A 19,899-nucleotide genomic window follows, 5' to 3' on the forward strand; every position below is an offset into this window, starting at 1 on the left:
TTTCAACACAAACCCATTATTCATAAGATACCTTATTTCCATGTATAAATATCTGTCACATCAACTTCTTTTATTAGGAAAAAAAAGAGTAAAGGACCTCCCTATATAGGGGTAAAGGTGATCGTTTTGTCAGATATGATACTGACACTGACCTAAGGACATGGAAAATGTTTAGAGGCCAAACAAGGCAGTACGAAGCTCAAACACACCGAGATGATGTTCTTTAGAAGACTAAGTTGCTCCCATTATAAATCCCAGGAGATAAGCTCCACAACTACATTCACAAAACTTCATCATCCAAAAGGTTTCCACATCCAGAAGAACTAGGAACAGATTGTCCTTAGCTTTCTCACTACAACTGAAGGCCCTGTAACCACTCATATCACTTGTACTAGAAAATTGCTAGGTAAAGATGAAGTTTTCCCCACACCCTCGCAACTGGAGATGAAGGAAACTAATCCAAAATCTGCTAAAGGGAAGTACCGTAACTTTTCCAGCAACACTAGGTGTTTTTTGTCACCTGAAGTGTGTAAGTACTTTCTTTAATTATACTGTAAAAACTGAGAAGTTAGGGAATGGCAGCTGGTACCTAAAAGGGTTCCTGTTGAGAACATACCAAGTAAAAGCAGCAATCTAGATAACATTGGTGGCAGAAGCCTACTGTGTGTGACAAGATTGTCCCTGGAGTCACAATAAAGTTGACTAATTGTATGTCAACAGACTGTAAGCAAAGGATCAATAACTAAAAACCTTTCCCGGCTAGATGAAGCCTATATAATGTACATCATTGAAAAAGAATGAATGGCAAAGTAAGCTTACCTAAAGGTCTAGTGCCAGAATGAAGTACATTTTTGTATCAACCCTCCCACAGACTACTGTATAGTGTTAACATCTCAATGCAAGTAAAAAAAAAAAGGGGGGGGGATATAAAATTAGAATTAGAGTACAGTACCGTAATTATGGCAAAATATGAAACACTCCACCACACACGAATGAAAGAGTATAGAGAAGCAAGGTACAGTATGCTATGAAATTGCATAAAAGAACATGGACTGGTATACAAGATACATTACAGTAATGTTAAAAGAGGATCCAAACATGAACAATAGAGCATCTTTTCCCTGATACATCAGCATGGTCAGATAGGCACATCTCTACAAGGAAAAAAGATCTAATGATTGATGGGTTGCTGTGAACAATTACAACTACATTTACAGTAAGAACATACAACAAATAAGAAAAAGTGTATATAAATATGTTATTTTCATTAGTAAAATAAATTTTTGAATATACTTACCCGATAATCATGTAGCTGTCAACTCCGTTGCCCGACAGAATTCTATGGAGGGATACGCCAGCTATCACAATACTAGAAGGGGGTGTACTAACCAGCGCCACCTGTGGCCAGGTACTCAAGTACTTCTTGTTGACACCTCCTCAATTATTCCTCGGTCCCACTGGTTCTCTATGGGGAGGAAAGGAGGGTCAATTAAATCATGATTATCGGGTAAGTATATTCAAAAATTTATTTTACTAATGAAAATAACATTTTTCAATATTAAACTTACCCGATAATCATGTAGCTGATTCACACCCAGGGGGGTGGGTGAAAACCAGTGTACAAGATTAAAGGATAGCTAAGTATCCCATATTTCATATGACAGTTATCTCAAATAACAATGAAATAATAGGTACCTGGTAAGGAAGTCGAATTGAACCGTTACTCTGCCTCTTTTTTAAGTTCGTCTTCCTTACTGAGCGCAGCGTTCCTCTTGGAGGCTGAATCAACCCAAAGGTGCTAAAGTATACAGGGCTGCAACCCATACTAAAGGACCTCATCACAACCTTTAACCTCGGCGCTTCTCAAGAAAGAATTGACCACCCGCCAAATCAACAAGGATGTGGAAGGCTTCTTAGCCGACCGTACAACCCATAAAAAGTATTCAAGAGAAAGGTTAAAAGGTTATGGGATTATAGGAATGTAGTGGCTGAGCCCTCGCCTACTACTGCATTCGTTGCTACGAATGATCCCAGGGTGTAGCAGTACTCGTAAAGAGACTGGACATCTTTGAGATAGAATGATGCGAACTCTGACTTGCTTCTCCAATAGGTTGCATCCATAACACTCTGCAGAGAATGGTTCTGTTTGAAGGCCACTGAAGTAGCCACAGCTCCCACTTCATGTGTCCTTACCTTCAGCAAAGCAAGGTCTTCTTCCTTCAGATGAGAATGTGTTTCTCTAATCAGAAGCCTGAATAGTAAGAAACTGAGTTCTTAGAACTTGGAAAAGAAGGTTTCTTGATAGCACACTATAAGGCTTCTGATTGTCCTTGTAAAGGTTAAGACCTTTTAGATAGAACCTAAGAGCTCTAACTGGGCAAAGAACTCTCTTCAGATCATTCCCCACCAAGTTGGACAGGCTTGGGATCTCGAACGACTTAGGCCAAGGACGTGAAGGAAGCTCGTTTAGCAAAAACCGAGCTGCAAGGAACATGTAGCCGTTTCAGATGTGAAAACAATGATCCTGCTGAAGGCGTGGATCTCACTTACTCTTTTAGCTGTTGTCAAGCACACGAGGAAAAGAGTTTTTAATGTGAGGTCCTAAAAAGAGGCTGATGGAGAGGTTCAAATCTTGATGACATAAGGAACCTTAGGACCACGTCTAGATTCCAGCCTGGAGTGGACAACCGACGTTCCTTTGAGGTCTCAAAAGACCTAGGGAGGTCCTGAAGATCTTTGTTGGTGGAAAGATCCAAGCCTCTGTGGCAGAAAACCGCTGCCAACATACTTCTGTAACCCTTGATCGTAGGAGCTGAAAGGGATCTTACTTTCCTTAGATATAACAGGAAGTCAGCAATCTGGGTTACAGTGGTACTGGTTGAGGAAACTGCATTGGTCTTGTACCAGCTACGGAAGACTTCCCCTTGAGACTGATAGATTCTGAGAGTGGATGTTCTCCTTGCTTTGGCAATCGCTCTGGCTGCCTCCTTCGAAAAGCCCCTAGCTCCTGAGAGTGTTTCGAAAGTCTGAAGGCAGTCAGACGAAGAGCGTGGAGGATTGGGTGTACCTTCTTTACGAGAGGTAGACTTAGAAGGTTCACTCCTAGAGGAAGAGTCTTGGGAATGTCGACCAGCCATGCAGTACCTCTAAGAACCATTCTCTCGCGGACCAGAGCGGAGCCAACCAACGTCAGCCGTGTCCCTTTGTGAGAGGAGAACTTCTGAAGTACCCTGTTGACAATCTTGAACGGCGGGAATGCATACAGGTCGAGGTGGAACCAATCCAGCAGAAAAGCATCCACGTGAACTGCTGCTGGGTCTGGAATCGGAGAACAATACAACAGGAGTCTCTAGGTTATCGAGGTAGAGAACAGATCTATGGTTGGCTGACCCCACAGGGCCCAAAGTCTGTTGCAAACATTCTTGAGAAGGGTCCACTCTGTGGGGATGACCTGACCCTTCCGTCTGAGGTGATCTGCCATGACATTCATACCGCCCTGAATGAACCTCGTTACCAGTTAGCTTTCGATCTTAAGACCAGATGAGTAGGTCCCTTGCGATCTAGAACAACTTCCACGAAAGAGTCCCTCCCTGCTTGAAGATGTAAGCCAGGGCTGTGGTGTTGTCAGAGTCTACCTCCACCACTTTGTTAAGCTGGAGGGACTTGAAGTTTATCAAGGCCAGAATAACCGCCAACAACTTCTTGCAAATGATGTGAAGTGTCCTTTGCTCCTGATTCCATGTTCCCGAGCATTCTTGTCCGTCCAAAGTCGCACCCCAGCCCATGTCTGATGCGTCCGAGAGGAGACGGCGGTCGTGTTTCTGAACAGCCAAAGGTAGACTTCCTTGAGAAGAAAGCTGTTCTTACACCACGCGAGAGAAGACCTCCTCTCTTCGGAAACAGGAACTGAGACCGTCTCTAGCGTCATGTCCTTTATCCAGTGAGCAGCTAGATGATACTGAAGGGGGGGAAGGTGGAGTCTCCCTAACACGATGAACAGGGCCAGAGATGAAAGTGTCCCTGTTAGACTCATCCACTACCTGACTGAGCATCGGTTCCTTCTCAGCATGCTCTGGATGCATTCTAGGGCTTGGAAGATCCTTGGGGCCGACGGAAAAGTCCGAAAAGCTCGACTCTGAAGATCCATACCCAAGGAGACAATGGTCTGGGATGGAACGAGCTGAGACTCCTCAAAATTGACCAGGAGGCCCAGTTCCTTGGTCAGATCCATAGTCCATTTGAAAAACTCCAGACAGCGACGACTTGTGGGAGCTCTTAAAAGCCAGTCGTCTGACAGAGCCAGACACAAGATCATGATACTGCTGCACAGTCTGTGAACTGTCAATCATGGGCAAGCGAGGAAGTACAGTGACAACCCGAATCTGTCTAGACTGTCTGGGTCGTACAGACAACTCCTTAACGGGTTGCTGAGGTTGCCTCACTGCGTCACAACAAGTCACTTCTGTTGGTTGTTGAACGTCTTCCCCGTGACACATTGACTCCGTAAACAAAAAATCCTCTAACAAGGACTAAGCTTGGACTGCATGTCATGCAACACAGCTCTGCAGAGCATGCTGAATGCAGAGCATGCTGAATGCAGAGCATGCTGTAAGCAGAGCATGTAGTAAGCAGAGCCTGCTGTAAGCAGAGCCTGCTGTAAGGAAAGCAGAGCGTGTGCATGGCGTTTAACATTTCTCAGAAATTCCATGACCAGTGCTAGAGTGCTTTATGCATGCTTGCATGGGGTTTAAAAATCAACATAATGTTTACCTTACATTCATAACTCATGATTCATATTTTTGCCATGGTTTGAAAATGGAGGTAAGGTATGCTGAACAGCAGAGTCAGAACGAGCTGGAACAACAATAGTTGTGGTTTCCTCTTCAAGACTCTGTTGAGGGAACACCTGAGGCTCAGTCTGCAAAGGCTGAATAAAAGACAAGCAGAAGGAAGGCGCATGGGTGGAGGAGGCTGACTCCTAGCATGAGTGGTTGAACCCAAGGGTTGCGCTTGCTGAGCGGTTGGCGGAAGCGGAGTAGCAAGTTCCAGTTCTTGTGGTGTGAGCGGAGCGCGATGAGGAAGAGGCTGCGCAGAACAAGGTAAAGTTCTCGCAAGCAGAGGTGTCTGAGGCGCAAGATCAGGGTGCACGGGTTGAGCTCGGTGCAGCAGCTGAGGAGACTGACTCATGGGTGGAAGAGGTTGTTGTACCTCCACCGAGAGTTGCACCACCGGTGGAGCAGCCAGGGGAGGCGGAGGAAGAGTGGAGTAATCCTCCTGATCCCAAACAGAAGGTTGCCTTAAAGAAGGCTGAGGCTGAACAACACTGGGAACAGCGAACACAGAATGTGGCTCAACATCGTACGCCTGGCAGATGGTGCTGCGACTAGGTGGAGCGAGCGCAGGCGGGTTGAGCACAGGCTGAGCGGGTGCAGGCGGAAGGAGTGCAGGTGGAGGCGGAGGAAGAGAGGTATAATCCTCCTGATCCCATTGTAAAGGTTGCCTTAAGGAAGGCGGAAGCTGAACACCACAGGGAACAGCAAACTCAGCACGTGGCTCAACATCGTACGCCTGGCAGGTGGTAGTGCGATCAGGCGGAGCGAGCGTAGGCGGAGGGAGTGTAGGCGGAGGCGGAGGAGCAACACTCTCAGCCCGACACTCACGCATCAAGTCCGAAAGCTGTGCTTGCATGGACTGTAGTAGAGTCCACAACATCGTACGCCTGGCAGGTGGTACTGCGATCAGGCGGAACGAGTGTAGGCGGGGGAGTGTAGGCGGAGGCGGAGGAGCAACACTCTCAGCCCCACACTCACGCATCAAGTCCGAAAGCTGTGCTTGCATGGACTGTAGTAGAGTCCACAACATCGTACGCCTGGCAGGTGGTACTGCGATCAGGCAGAGCGAGCATAGGCGGGGGGAGTGTAGGCGCACTCTCAGCCCGACAAACTGATGACTGAGGAGAGTCAGAGCTAACCCAATGACTGCATCCGGGTTGTTGAACTTTACTTCGTACGTCTGGCATAGGTCTGGACTTTACGTTTAAGAGGTCTTGAGACCTGAGACCAGCATTACTCTGCCTTTATTTTCTCCTCTAAATCTCTTCTGCAGACGAGCAAAATAAGGGCTCAATCGTCTGCGGGTGGGAGTGACGGTCTCGGTAAGACACGCCCACAACCACCGAGGATACTTCTGTGCGCCGATCAAGGCCTGCCGAACCCTTTTGCCCTTCGACATTGCTTCTCCCCTGGGCTTGGGAGCTTGCAAGAGGTCCCGGACTGGGAGGACGACTGGCGCGCACAAAAGTACCCTCACGCATAACACTGACATACTTTGCGCTAATCACTTATCACTTTGATTTCTGTTTGCACTTATTTCACTGAACTCGAAACTTTAAGTGGTTTGTACCTGAAACACGCAATTCTATCCTTCTCAAAAGTTAGTAATTGCGAAAACAGAATTACAATGAAACAGAAAAATCTAATGAAAGATAATTCAGTGGCTGGAAAGAGACTAAACACTAGATCACTCTAGAAACGTTTAGTTTCTTCCCCTAAAGAGACTAGGGAGAAGAGCAAAAACGATAACGACGTTACTCGTACGCCTGGCAGGCTTGAGTGAAACGTTTATCCTCTTTCTCCCTCCGTCTCTATCTCTCTCTCTCTCTCTCTCTCTCTTGACTTAGAACCTGAGAGAAGAGCCCAATCATATATATCGTTAAAACATATTATTGTTAAAGGAAAAAACTGAAATATTTCCCAAAATGAAAAGTTCCTTTATTAGGATCAAAACCATTAAGTTAAGAAAGAATGAACAAAACGCTAGACACGGTTACTCTTACTGCAATGTGAAACCGTGAACATTCTTTCTCTATCGTAACGATAGAGTGCAAGTTGAACGTTCTGAACGTCAACAACTGCAGAGACAAACAAAACGTTAGTTCAACTTTGAAAAAGTACGAGACTATCAAAGAAATTCTTTCAAAGACATTAAAATAGCATAATATGTTAACAGGTAAAACCGAAATGACGGGCTCAATGTTAATTAACTTCGGTACCAAGAAAAGACCGCCTACTATTAGGAAGGTCGAATATAAACAAATATAAAAATTAATTTTAATAAGTTTATAATAAAAGGAAGTTAATCGAAGAGGCCTATAAGAGGCGGAGAGATCTAAAATAAATCTATAACTTTTGTTAAGCAAAATTAAGAAAGAGAGTCTATACTCTCTTAGACACCAACACTTCCGTCTCAGGGAAGGGTCGGCCATTGAAAGGTGAACGAGAGTTCATACTCTCTTCGTCACCAAAATTAATCAAATTAATTCCAAAAGCTAACTAAGCTAATATAGAAGTTTCCAGTAAAGCGACAGCCGAAATCAAAGAGAAATACTTCACCAAAGTCGTGAAAATACTCCAAGAACATAAGCGTATCCCAGAACGTCTTGTCAGAAGCACGACAGAGGAATAATTGAGGAGGTGTCAACAAGAAGTACTTGAGTACCTGGCCACAGGTGGCGCTGGTTAGTACACCCCCTTCTAGTATTGTGATAGCTGGCGTATCCCTCCATAGAATTCTGTCGGGCAACGGAGTTGACAGCTACATGATTATCGGGTAAGTTTAATATTGAAAAACACTAATACAATATCACTATCACAATGTGTAGGTGTATAATGCAACAACTGTAATGTCATGTTGCTACTAGTAATATTTCATAATGCTTTTGCAAGTACGGCATTACCAATTACTACGCTCTTATAGTAAAGTACTTTACAGTACTTCTAAACATAATGCCTTTGCTCGGACTCACGAACAATATATAGGAACAATGTTGCTTTCACTATGATAAATTGAGTTTCAACATAATAAAACGGTAGTTTCAAATAAATTTATTTATTCCTAGATATACAACCTATCTTAAAGAGAGAATATTCCTTACAACAAAGCTGATGTTAATGTTGAAATTTGTAACAACTTGTTAACAAAGTATTCAAAGACATACAGTATTAAGCACACCTATCTACCTTTGTAAGTTTAACATAAATCCCTGAAATAAAGTAAGAAACTTAAAGGCACATAGAAGAAAATTCCTGACCAACAGTTCTCCAACAAAGAAAAGTTTTATTTGAACATTAATTATTAAAACAGTAAAAAATACTTCTGCGAGTGTCATGATGCAAGTACTGCAACAAGAACATAGGAAATTATAACACCCCTGAATTTATTACTGTAGAACACAATTCCGAGTGCAGGTCACTAATAATTTCCTTTGTAACAAGATAAAATGTACTAATACTCCAAGAAGTCTTAAATTTGGTTATGAGCGGTCAAATATAATCCCACATATCAGACAAAAAAGCAGCTGTATGTAAGAAAACTTGTTCTAACAGCAAAAGAACCACAACTTTTTTAAGCTAATGCTGTTTTAGTACAATACATGTATTCATTACTCCAAATTAAAGTCATCAAATTTCTTAAAGTAATTTATATTTTTCCATAAACCTGAGTCCTATAAGAGTATAACTGCAGCAAAGCCTGAAATGCCATTTCATCTTTTAATAAGACTGTTAGTACAGAAGTAGCTGGCAGGTGGAGGGTACAGTAACCTTCACTTTGAACTCGACCTAGAACTGGTGGCTGAGATGGCCAGTTTAACTTAAACGGACTTGGGTTTGTATAGTTAGGAGAACTACAAATTACTCTTAAATATTTGTGATTTGTTCCTACACAGATATAAACATCTTCCTATAACAGGACTCTAGTCCTTAGGAGGAAGGAATCCCCTATAACCTACTGGCTGGTTCATTAACCCTTTTACCCCCAGGCTTTTTGGAAATTTCCAACCCTTAACCCCCAAGGGGTTATTTTTTCCCCAGCACATTTTGCAGTATATTTTTTTTAAATTGCTCTAACAGCCTTAATTTTTGTCATAGAGAGGTCAGGTTAGTCTCATTCTCTTGGAAAATGCCTGAATTTTTTCAAAAAATTATCAAAAATACTAAAAAAAAAAAATTTTATAGCATTTTTTCGCAAGGACGTATCGGTACGTCCATGGGGGTACTGTAAAGGGATGAGTTTTGTGAAACGTACCAGTACGTCCTTTGGGGGTAAAAGGGTTATCCCAGGAAAAAGTCAATGCATGTTGGTCCTGTAGAGGAGAAAAAGGGATGACTCCTGTCAACCTCCTAACCACCCGAGCATGAAGATATCGCAGGTGTTCGGCTACGTCCCTACCATGAGATTGGTAGGCATTCGTGGAAGTACTTAATTAAATATGAGCCAACCCACAAAACCATCCGAATAAGGTTAATCACGTATTATATAGCAACCTACTATATCCTACAATCATTGAGGACTCCTGAGAGAAATCAGGGATTTTCAGTGCTATTCTATCATTTCTATCAGAGCTCCAGTACATTATTAAAAAAAACCTACTGCATCATGTGGTAAAACTTAGGAAGTAAATTTTGTCTGTCGAAAATTCAATATATCATCTTGTATATCCTCGGCTGTACTGTAGTTTGATTTGATTTACAGCTTTCTAGATGAGATTTGGTGAGGGCATCCTGGAATGAAGCCTCCCAGGCCAGGTAAGGACCCAGAGTTGTGGGTAACATTAGGTCAGGAAACACATTATAAATTTCTTGGGGTAACATTGTTGTCAAACCAAAATAATCAATCTTTTTTAAGCAACTAGTGATTTATGTATAATGTATCCTACCTTCCTGACTTCTCTAACCAAACGATATAAAAAAAATAACAAATTTGGAAATAATTTGTATTTTTCCTAACATACAAACCTGAAGCTATTTATTAGGGTATTACTTTCGGCAACGCTGAAAAACAGCCAAAACAATTTTAGTGAGGGATAATTACCCCGTCCGCTAGTTAGCGGGAGGGGGTTGGGGTAGACTAGCTACCCCGCTCACTCACACCTGTCGATTGAGAAACCACTTTTGCTTTCTGGCAGGACTTCTAGAGGGACAGGGTGGCAGGCCAATTTGTATAAATAGCTTAAGGTTTGTATGTTAGGAAAAATACAAATTATTTCCAAATTTGTTATTTGTTCCGACACAGATACAAACCTTCGCTATTTATTAGGGTGACTTACTCTTAGGAGGGAGGAAGTCCTTACCAACTGGCCTTGGTCATGACCCGGGGTCCTCTCTATTTCGATCTGTGATCGATAGTAGAGGGAACCCTACCCTCGCTAGAATCAAAGTAGTTACAAGGTAACTCACTGAAAGCGGCCTGCAGAAGCTTGTGTGAGAGAGACTCGTGGCTTGTCTTCACGTAGGAACTTGAGGATTCTAAGACATATCCAATACCCTCCCTCAAGAGGTATTGGTGACGTAACAAAGCATTCATTCATACCCAGGATGCACAAGGGAAATGATTCTTACCTGCAGAGAGGTGAGGTCAGCTATGCTTCGGTCTTGCGGAGCTATTTCCCCAGGGGGGGAGAAGGAGAAAGAAAGAAGTGAGCCAGACATTCTTTTCATTCACCCTAGACTAACCCGGGTAACCTCAGCCTTCAACCCGCTGCTACTTGTCCATCAAGGAGCCTGAGGCATTAGATCACTTGTTGAGCAGCCACCACAGGACCAATGAAGAAGGTTTCCATGCTCATGTGGGTTACATCTTTCAGGTAGTGGGCTGTGAAGGTCGTCTGACGCTTCCACACGCCCGCTTGCAATACCTGTGCCACAGAAAAATTTCTCTTGAATGCCAGAGACGTTGCAATGCCTCTGACGTCATGAGCTCTGAGTCAGTTGGACAGAGGAGGATCTGGATATAGAGCGTATTCGATTACTTTCCTTATCCAGGAGGAAATAGTATTCCTCGTGACCTTCCCCATGCTGACAAAAAGTGCTCGTACACGGGGGCGAGCTTTTGCTGTTCTTTTTAAGTAACACCTCAGACTCCTCACTGGACATAGTAACAGTTAGTCTGGATCTTCGCTTACAGAACGAAGACTCTATCCGAAATGGACCGAACCTGGAGCCCGGCACACCCGGATTTTGAGTCTTCGCTACAAACTCAGGGACGAAGTTGAGGATTACTTCCCCCCATCTCCTAGAGTGGGAGACATCAGCAGATAGACCATGAAGTTCGCTGACTCTCTTGGCTGAAGCCAAAGCGAGCAGGAACACCGTCTTCCACGTGAGGTGGCGATCTGAGGCCTGGCATAGTGGTTCATAGGGGAAGCCCTTCAGAGACCTGAGGACCCGAACCACGTTCCAAGGGGGAGGTATTAACTCTGCCTGGGGGCAAGTAAGCTCGTAACTGCGTATGAGCAAAGAAAATTCCAACGAGGAGGAAATATTGACTCCTTTCAGTCTAAAGGCGAGACTCAAGGCTGAGCAATAGCCTTTGACTGCCGAGACCGAGAGAAACTTTTCTTCCCGAAGGTATACAAGAAACTCCACTATGGTTGGAACAGAGGCATCGAGGGGAGAGATACCCCTTCCACGACACCAACCACAGAAAACTGACCACTTCGCCTGGTAGACTGCCTCTGTGGATCTCCTGAGGTGTCCAGCCATTCTTTTCGCAACCGGTTGCAAAAAGCCTCTCTGTGTGAGGAGGTGCTGGATAGTCTCCAGGCGTGAAGTCGAAGCGAGGCTACGGCTCTGTGGAAGATGTTGGCATGTGGTTTTTTGAGGAGGTCGTGTTGTGGAGGAAGCTCCCTTGGGATCTCCGTGAGGAGATGCAGAAGGTCCGGGAACCATTCTGCGTGATGCCATAGAGGAGCTATGAGGGTCATTTACAAATTGTTGCTTGCTCGTACCTGGTTGAGGACTTTTCTCATCAGACAGAACAGGGGAAACGCATAAGCGTCCAGGTTTATCCACCGTTGTTGAAAAGCATCTTGCCAAAGAGCTTGGGGATCCGGGACTGGGGAGCAGTACAACGGGAGCCTGAAATTCAGGGTCGTTGCGAACAGATCCACCGTCGGGGAACCTAACAAAGTCAGGACTTTGCTGGCTATCAGAGGATTCAAAGACCACTCGGTGCCAACTATTTGAGTCGCTCTGCTCAGCTTGTCTGCTAGCACATTCCGCTTGCCCGGAATGAAGCGAGCTGATAGAGTCACCGAGTTGTCTTCTGCCCATCTGAGTATCTCTACAGCAAGATGGCACAGCTGCTGCGAAAAGGTACCGCCCTGTTTGCTTAGATAAGCTACTACAGCGGTGTTGTCACTCATCAGCACCACGGAGTGCCCCTTCAGGACCTGGTGGAACTCTTTGAGGGCCAGAAAGGCTGCCCTCATCTCTAAGAGATTTATGTGCTGGTACCTTTCTGATTCGGACCATTGGCCGGAGATGTAATGGTGCAGCACGTGAGGCCCCCACCCTTCTTTTGATGCATCCGAAAACAGCATCAATTCCGGGGGAGAGATGAGAAGATCGACCCGAGGTTCGGCTCCGCCAGCCACCACCTGAGGTCCGACTGTTCCTCTAGCCCTATGCGGACTAGGTGATCCCGGGAATCGGAGTGCTGTTTCCACTGGGATTTTAGTCGCCACTGGAGGGATCTCATCTTGAGGCGACTGTTGGGGACCAGTCGGGTCAGGGAAGAGAGGTGACCAAGAAGGCAAAGCCAATCCTGCGCCGGGAGCTCTTCCCGACTGAGGAAGACCTGTGCTATCTCCCCAAGTCTCTGGATCCTTTCGTCTGATGGAAACGCTTTGTGCCTTAGGGTGTCTAATCGCATGCCTAGGTATACCAGTTCTTGAGAGGGGAGCAGTTGAGACTTCTCGGGGTTTACCATGATCCCCAGATCCTGGCAAAACCTTAGAAGCTCGTCTCGGTAGCGGAGAAGGGCCACCTCCGAGTCTGCCAGAATCAGCCAGTCGTCCAAGTATCTTAGGAGACGGATGCCGACTCTGTGAGCCCAAGATGATACTAGGGCGAATACTCTAGTGAATACCTGGGGTGCTGTGGAAAGACCGAAACACAGCACCCTGAACTAGTACTGCTTCCGATTGAACATGATTCTCAGATACTTCCTGGAAGACGGATGAATTGGGATCTGGAACGAATCACCTCGACCATCCAGGGTTTGGCCCCGTGGTAAAGCCACCTCTGCCACCGGCTTTGCAGGCATCCCCCCACAGGTGGACAAATGGGAGGATTGCCTGTCTTATTGGGACCGGCCTCGGCCAGATCCCTTCTTACCCTTTCCCCCCCGGAAGGACTTTTTGCTGCGAAAGGCCTGCTTTGCACCCTTTTTACCCTGCTGTTTTGGGTCTCTAGCCCTTTTCGGCTGCGGGTTTCCGCTTAACTGAGAGGGGTAAGGACTCACTGTTAAGGCCTTTTGGATGAGGGAGTCCTGACTGGACTTCCTCCACCTCTCTGCCACCCGCTCGACATCCTCGGGATGGAACAAAGAATTGCCCTCGAAAGGAGCATTTCTCAGACGCACCACTTCGGCCTGAGGGAGATGTCTATAGAGCTTTCCTATGACGGCATCCCTCCTCTTCAGGATAGTGTTGGCCCAAAGGTTCACTACCTGATGAGAAACTTGATGGCCCGAGTGCCGGACAAAAGGAAAGTCTCCAAAGACTTCCTGGAGGACTCCCGAGACAGGTCTTTAGACCGCATCAGTTGTCCTAAGGATCCAAACCAAAAATCCAGCCACGAAGTAGCTTGCATGGCGTACTTCGCCACCTTTTCCTGGTTTAGGATTTCAGAGGCCGAAAAGGAGACAGGAAGTCCAAAGAGTTTCTCGAAGGGGGTGGCCTTCGAGAGTGCCTCTATGGAGTGGTCGAGAGGCAGCGTTGGAAGGGATTCTCCGAGGATCTCGTAGTATCTCCTCTGAGACACATACGGAGGAGGTAAGAGCTTGGAGGACGAGTTGGAGCGGAGAGAAGAGGTGGAACCAGTTGCCTGAGACACAGCCTTCTGTTTGGCACTCTTCAACACCTTTGACCAGGGCAAAGCTGCACTGGTCCTATGAGGTTTCTGAGTACCATAGAACTGGTCAAGGACCGTTTCTTTTCCATCTAGAGGGGCTGCCGATGGATCTGGAAGTCCATTGATGGAACGGATGCAGGCTAGAACCTGCCAGAAGGCGTGTTCCGACTCCTTCCTCTCATCCTCTGTAAGCTTAGGGCTAGCGGCTGCTGGCAGAGCATCGTCCTCGAGATCGCTCTGCCCTTCCACGTCCAAGCTCTCATCCATAGGAGCCCGGCATGGGTCGAAGTCGTCAACTGTATCGACTGGGGATAGGGAGACTACCGGGGAGGTGCTTGCTTCCGGCTGCCTGGGAGGCAGTGAGGAAGAAAGCCTGGCCGAGGATTTGGGAATGGTGAACAAATCCTTCGGTTCCCTCCTACGAGGCCGGAGATCCTCTCTCCCCAAGGGCCTAGAGGATTCCGTTGGCTTACGGGTGGAAGGTACGGGATGAATGCCGTCCGGTCACATGTCGTGCCTCATTAGACACTATCTCTAGCCTCCATAGTAAGTAACCCTATCCTCCTTGGGGGCTGAAGGACGAATCCTTTTCCATTCCCCCTTTGGCCAGGCCTGTGGCGTCTTGAACTGCAGGGGGCTACCCTGAGGTTCATGCCTAATCTCCTCCAGAGGTCTTTTGCGAGGGGATGATCGTCTCCCCTTGCCTGAGGGGCCCGCCTGTACGAGAACTTCCGACCTCCTCCTAGGATCGGAGGGAGGAGAGGACCCCAGGAAGAGAGGAGGCGACAAGGGAATCCTAGGTATATCACCTAAGGACTGGGAGCGGGAAACGACTCCCTTCATGACTTGGCGCATTACATTAAATAAGTTCCTAAGTCACGGGGGGTCACGGGCTCCTCTGGAACTAGGGGGAAGGTCCTTAGGAAAGGACTGCTCCCTGGGTTTAGGAACCTGGGCAGGTTCCCTAACCCTCTTGTCTGATGGAGGCTTCCCTACAGGCAAGATAGGCACAGGCCTACCCTTAGGGATAGGATCTGGGCTCGGTCGCACAGGCGACCGTTATCTCTGTTGAGGCCCAAGGGGCTCAAGAGACTGATTGTGAGCGCCAAGATGATCGTGCGCTCTTGCGCCGAACTGTTGGTAGGCGGAAGGGGGCTCGCGCGCCTCTCCCGATTGTGCGCACCTTTTTCGCCTTCCTGGGACGCATGAGGTTGTTCGCGCACCTGGCGTGCATAAGGTTGCTCGCGCGCATGGCGCGCAGTGTGTTGTTCGCGCGCATGGCGAGCAATAGGCTGTTCGTGCATATGGAGCGCTATAAGATGAACCTGCGCGCCACGATCGCCCTTTTGTTTGCGCGCACCAAGGCGGTTGTGCGCGCCAACTTGGTCGTGCGCGCGAGAGCTCTCAGGTTGTTGAGAGAACTCACTGCTACGCTCACCCGAAGGTTCACGATAGCTTGTGTTGTGTGAGCACGAACGATCAGCACGAGAGTTTAAAAACTCTCTGTCATAATAAGAATGACTCTGGTCACGAGAACCTGAAAGTTCAGCGTGAACTGTGGTGCGCGAACTCGAAGGAGCAACGCAACGAGAAACCGGAGTTTCTCTGTCACAAAACACCGAAGTGTTAACACGACTAGAGTTACGAGAGCCCAAAAGTTCAGCGTAACTCAGGTTACGAGACCACGAAGGATCAGCGTAACGAGGAATCGAGATTCCTCTGTTACGAGATCCCGAAGGATTAGCGTGACTGGCGGTACGAGAACCCAGAGATTCAACGTCACCGTCGTTATGAGAGCCCGAAGGTTCAGCGAAACAGAAACCCAAAGGTTTCAAGTCGCGAGAGCCCGAAGTTTCAGCGCGACGGAGACCCGAAGGACTCCTGCTGTCATGAGAACCCGCTGGATCAACATGACTAGAGTCCGAAGACTCACAATCACGCCAGCTCGAAGGGTGATCGCCACGAGACCCTGAAGGGTCAACATGAGGAGAAACAGCAGGTTCAAAAAGACGTCTCCTCACAGCCCGAGGAGGAGAACGCCCGGGGTGGAGAGGGGTTACCCACCCGTCCACTCTACGAACCTCCCGAGAGGAACGTACAACAGACTCCGCCCGAGGGGGAGACTGAATAAGATCGACAGATAAATCCTCCGCAGGGGAGGAAAGTTCCCCTGAAGGAGAACTACGCTTATAACAAGGTTCTCTTTCCGCCCCTGGAGGAGAACCTAAAGCGTAAGGAGATTGCCGATGCAGAGGCAACCTTCTCTCACGAACGAGAGATATGTTCCCCCGAGGGGGAAGCTCGCCTTGGAGAGAACCCTGCCACCGCCCCTGGTGGGTTAGCTAACTCCTCGGCGTTGGAACCAGACCCAAGATCTGGCAAGGAACAGGCTCTCCGTGGAGGAAGAGAAGGAGCCGTCATCCTCGTCTATCCCCCAGGGTTTACCTGGAGTCACAAGCCCTGCGCTACTGCTCGACCGTACCCCGAAAGGGCCTGGTCGAGGATTAGCTTCGGGCGTAGAGGAAGCAGAAGCCCGTGATTTCTTCGATTTCGAGGAAGACCCCGAAAGTGAAGATTCGCGTTTAGACTTCTTCTTACGCGCAAACCTCTCCCACTGGGAGGCAGGCCACTCCCTACACTCGGAACAGGTGTTGTCCCGCGAACACTGAGTTCCCCGGTAAGCCGGGCATAAATGATGTGGGTCTGTCTCCAAGGACGACATGAAGGTGCCGCAGCGGCGGCCCTCAATCCCAGGACATGTCCGCATAGCAGGACAAAAACCATACACACACCGACACATAAGAAAAAGGAAAAGCAATAAAGTCAAGGCAGGTTGTTAACAGGAGTGAGAGACGGCACGTCTACACTCTACCGAGCCAAAAGTAAAAGTAGTTTCTCAACCTACAGGTGTGAGTGAGTGGGATAGTTAGTCTACCCCAACCCCCTCCTGCTAACTAGTGGAGGGGGTAATTATCCCTAACTAAAATTGTCTTGGCTGGTTTTCAGTGTTGCCGAAAGTAATACCCTAATAAATAGCGAAGGTTTGTATCTGTGTTGGAACAAACAGGTTTTGGGGTGTATATATGACAGCAGCCGCATGTATATAAGATGACAGCTGACTTAAGAATACCGCAGTGCAAGAGGGATCGTAGCATGACTTTAGACTACCGGTTAAGTAAGTAAGGACACGACTTGTAGGTTAGGTTAAGGGGGAAATTTTGGTTAGTTGGTGTCCATTTTTTATACATGCTGGAGGATTTGGCCACTGATATACAAAGGCTCATAGGTTCCCACAGGAGTCCCCTATAACAGCAATGTATAAGGAGGCGAGTATGTGATGCATACTCCTCTTATTATTATTGATTGCTAAGCTACAAAACTAGTTGGAAAAGCAAGATGCTATAAGCCCAGGGGCCCCAACAGGGATAATAGCCCAGTGAGGAAAGGAAACAAGGGAAAATAATATATTTTAAATACAGTAACATTAAAATAAATATTTTCTAAATAAACTATAAATAATTTAACAAAACTAGAGGAGGAGAAATTGGATAGAATAGTGTGCCCGAGTGTACCCTCGAGCAAGAGAACTCTAACCCAAGACAGTGGAAGACCATGGTACAGAGGCTAAGACACTACCCAAGACTAGAGAACAAGGGTTTGATTTTGGAGTTTCCTTCTCCTGGAAGAGCTGCTGACCATATCTAAAGAGTCTTTTCTACCCTTACCAAGAGGAAAGTGGCCACTGAACAATAACAGTTTTGTAGTTGACCCCTTGAGTGGAGAAGAATTGTTTGGTAATCTCAGAGTTATCAGGCGTATGAGGACACAGGAGAATATGTGAAGAATAGGCCAGACTATTCGTCGTATGTGTGTAGGCAAAGGGAAAGAACCGTAACCAGAGAGAAGGATTCAATGTAGTACTGTCTGGCCAGTCAAAGGACTGCATAAATCTCTAGCGGTAGTATCTCAGCGGGCGGCTGGTGCCCTGGCCAACCTACTACTGTACCATATTTCATGCACTTCTAGAAAATTATAAATCTTATTGCTTTGTAGACTAAAATACATCACCTCTCCTGTAAAATTATCCTTGGAGCTTTTGAATGTAACCAATCAATAACACAATGCTATATGACTTATTTTTGTCAAACGTGAATGTATTGCACTGCGGCTCTGGTTCCAAAGCTCACCAAATTGGGCTATAGACTTCAACGTTTACTATTTGATCCAGGTTAGGAATCAAGGACACTGCATTATAATCGAGACTAAAATGACATAAGATTTCAACTCGATACATTAAAAAATTCAACCAATTCCTCGACCCCTTCTTCAACGGCAGAATTGAATGCCGGACACTCCCTTATCCCTCATTTATCCATAGGGGATATTTTTCATTTGACAATTGGATAAAATTATCCAAGGTCTATCTCAGAATAGATTTTACATCGATACATTACGAGTTAATGAAAAATCTTAGTACAATAAATGTTGCCCGAGTCTATTTTCATAAATGGGAGTTCTCATATGGGTTCGATGTTAACTAAAGACGGACAACGGATAAAGATTTACCAAAATTTGTAAGGATTATTTAGGACTGACAACGGGTAAATATTTGTCCATTTTTAAATGGTTTATTAAGGAAGGATAACAGATAAAGATTTACCAAAATTTTGAAAAGGCTACAGTAGGTAGGTAGCTATCTTACATTAATGGCTATGGCCTAGCATTGTTTAAGAGTACCACTGCGAAGAAAATTGAGAATTAAATACCGTGAAATCCCGAATGCATTGAACAGGCTAAACCCTAAATAGTTAGTAAACACCACCACTTACCCTTGATAGCATACTTATAGAACTACCGGTAGGTTACTAGTCTTGGCCTACCCTAATTGAAAGGAAGTAAAGTCTTAAAATTCAACGGTCGAATTGCCTAGCTGTGATTTAAACATTTGAAATGATATAATTAACTAGATATTGCTTGTAATTTGGTCCAAACTCCGAAGACAGGCTAAAAGTCAACAACTGACCATCACATTATTCTATCCTCTTTTCGCGACATATTTAAGCACTGATACCACACAAGCATACCATACCTGATTAATTAACACCTATGCAATCAGTGGAGTTCCTTTGCAACGTATAAAAAGATCTGAATAAAGAAATATATCCAAAAGTAGAAAGAGATTTGGATATCTTCACTCCATTACATCGCTACTGAAACAGTGTTGCCATATTTACATCGGAGGGTGATTCACGCTATGGCATTGTGGTGGTTCTCAGGCAGATGTTAATATATTTCAGTATTCTGGTGGTTTTACGCATTAAAATCTCCCTTTTCAGGATTTATAAGGTTAATTAATACCTAAGATTGTTTGGTGGAATCAAATGGCTTTCATTATTTACCGTTAATAAATAGAAAATACTTTAACAAATTATCACGACTCAGCAACTGCCCCAAGGTTTCTTGCCCAATTTCCTCGAATTGGATGATAACATTATGAGTCTTATATTATCTTTTGATAATCAGTATATACAGTATAGATGTTTTCATTTACAAACGTGAGCGTGTGTATGTATGTATATATATATATATATATATATATATATATATATATATATATATATATATATATATATATATATATATATATATATATATATATATACACACACACACACACACACACATATATATATATATATATATATATATATATATATATATATATATATATATATATATATATATATATATATATATACTGTCACGCTGAGAGACATGCAAAACTTATATGTATCGGTCTCTCGCGATCCTTTGAGTAGGGGGAGAGGGAATGGGAAGGGCTGAATCTGTGTATACAAATATTTAAACTAATTTTTTACGGGTCACGTACACTAATATATATAATATTTTTAATATTTTTTTTCACTTTTCCTCTCTTAGGTATGATATACATCTTATGCTTATCACGTAATAACACAGCAATCTC

The 19,899-nt window shown here is 45.3% G+C and overlaps 1 protein-coding gene across 2 annotated transcripts in view; it reads right to left on the minus strand.

The window, feature by feature from the left end:
- Positions 1–19,142, minus strand: part of drk (growth factor receptor-bound protein 2 drk) — an 80,978-nt gene extending 61,836 nt beyond the window's left edge. For both annotated transcript variants that reach the window (XM_068384593.1, XM_068384592.1), the window contains exon 1: positions 19,003–19,142. The gene's annotated coding sequence lies outside the window, so the exon portion shown is untranslated. The remainder of the gene's footprint in view (positions 1–19,002) is intronic.
- Positions 19,143–19,899: the final 757 nt, after the last annotated feature.

Source organism: Palaemon carinicauda, chromosome 12, assembly GCF_036898095.1.
Source record: "Palaemon carinicauda isolate YSFRI2023 chromosome 12, ASM3689809v2, whole genome shotgun sequence".
Lineage (NCBI taxonomy): Eukaryota > Metazoa > Arthropoda > Malacostraca > Decapoda > Palaemonidae > Palaemon > Palaemon carinicauda.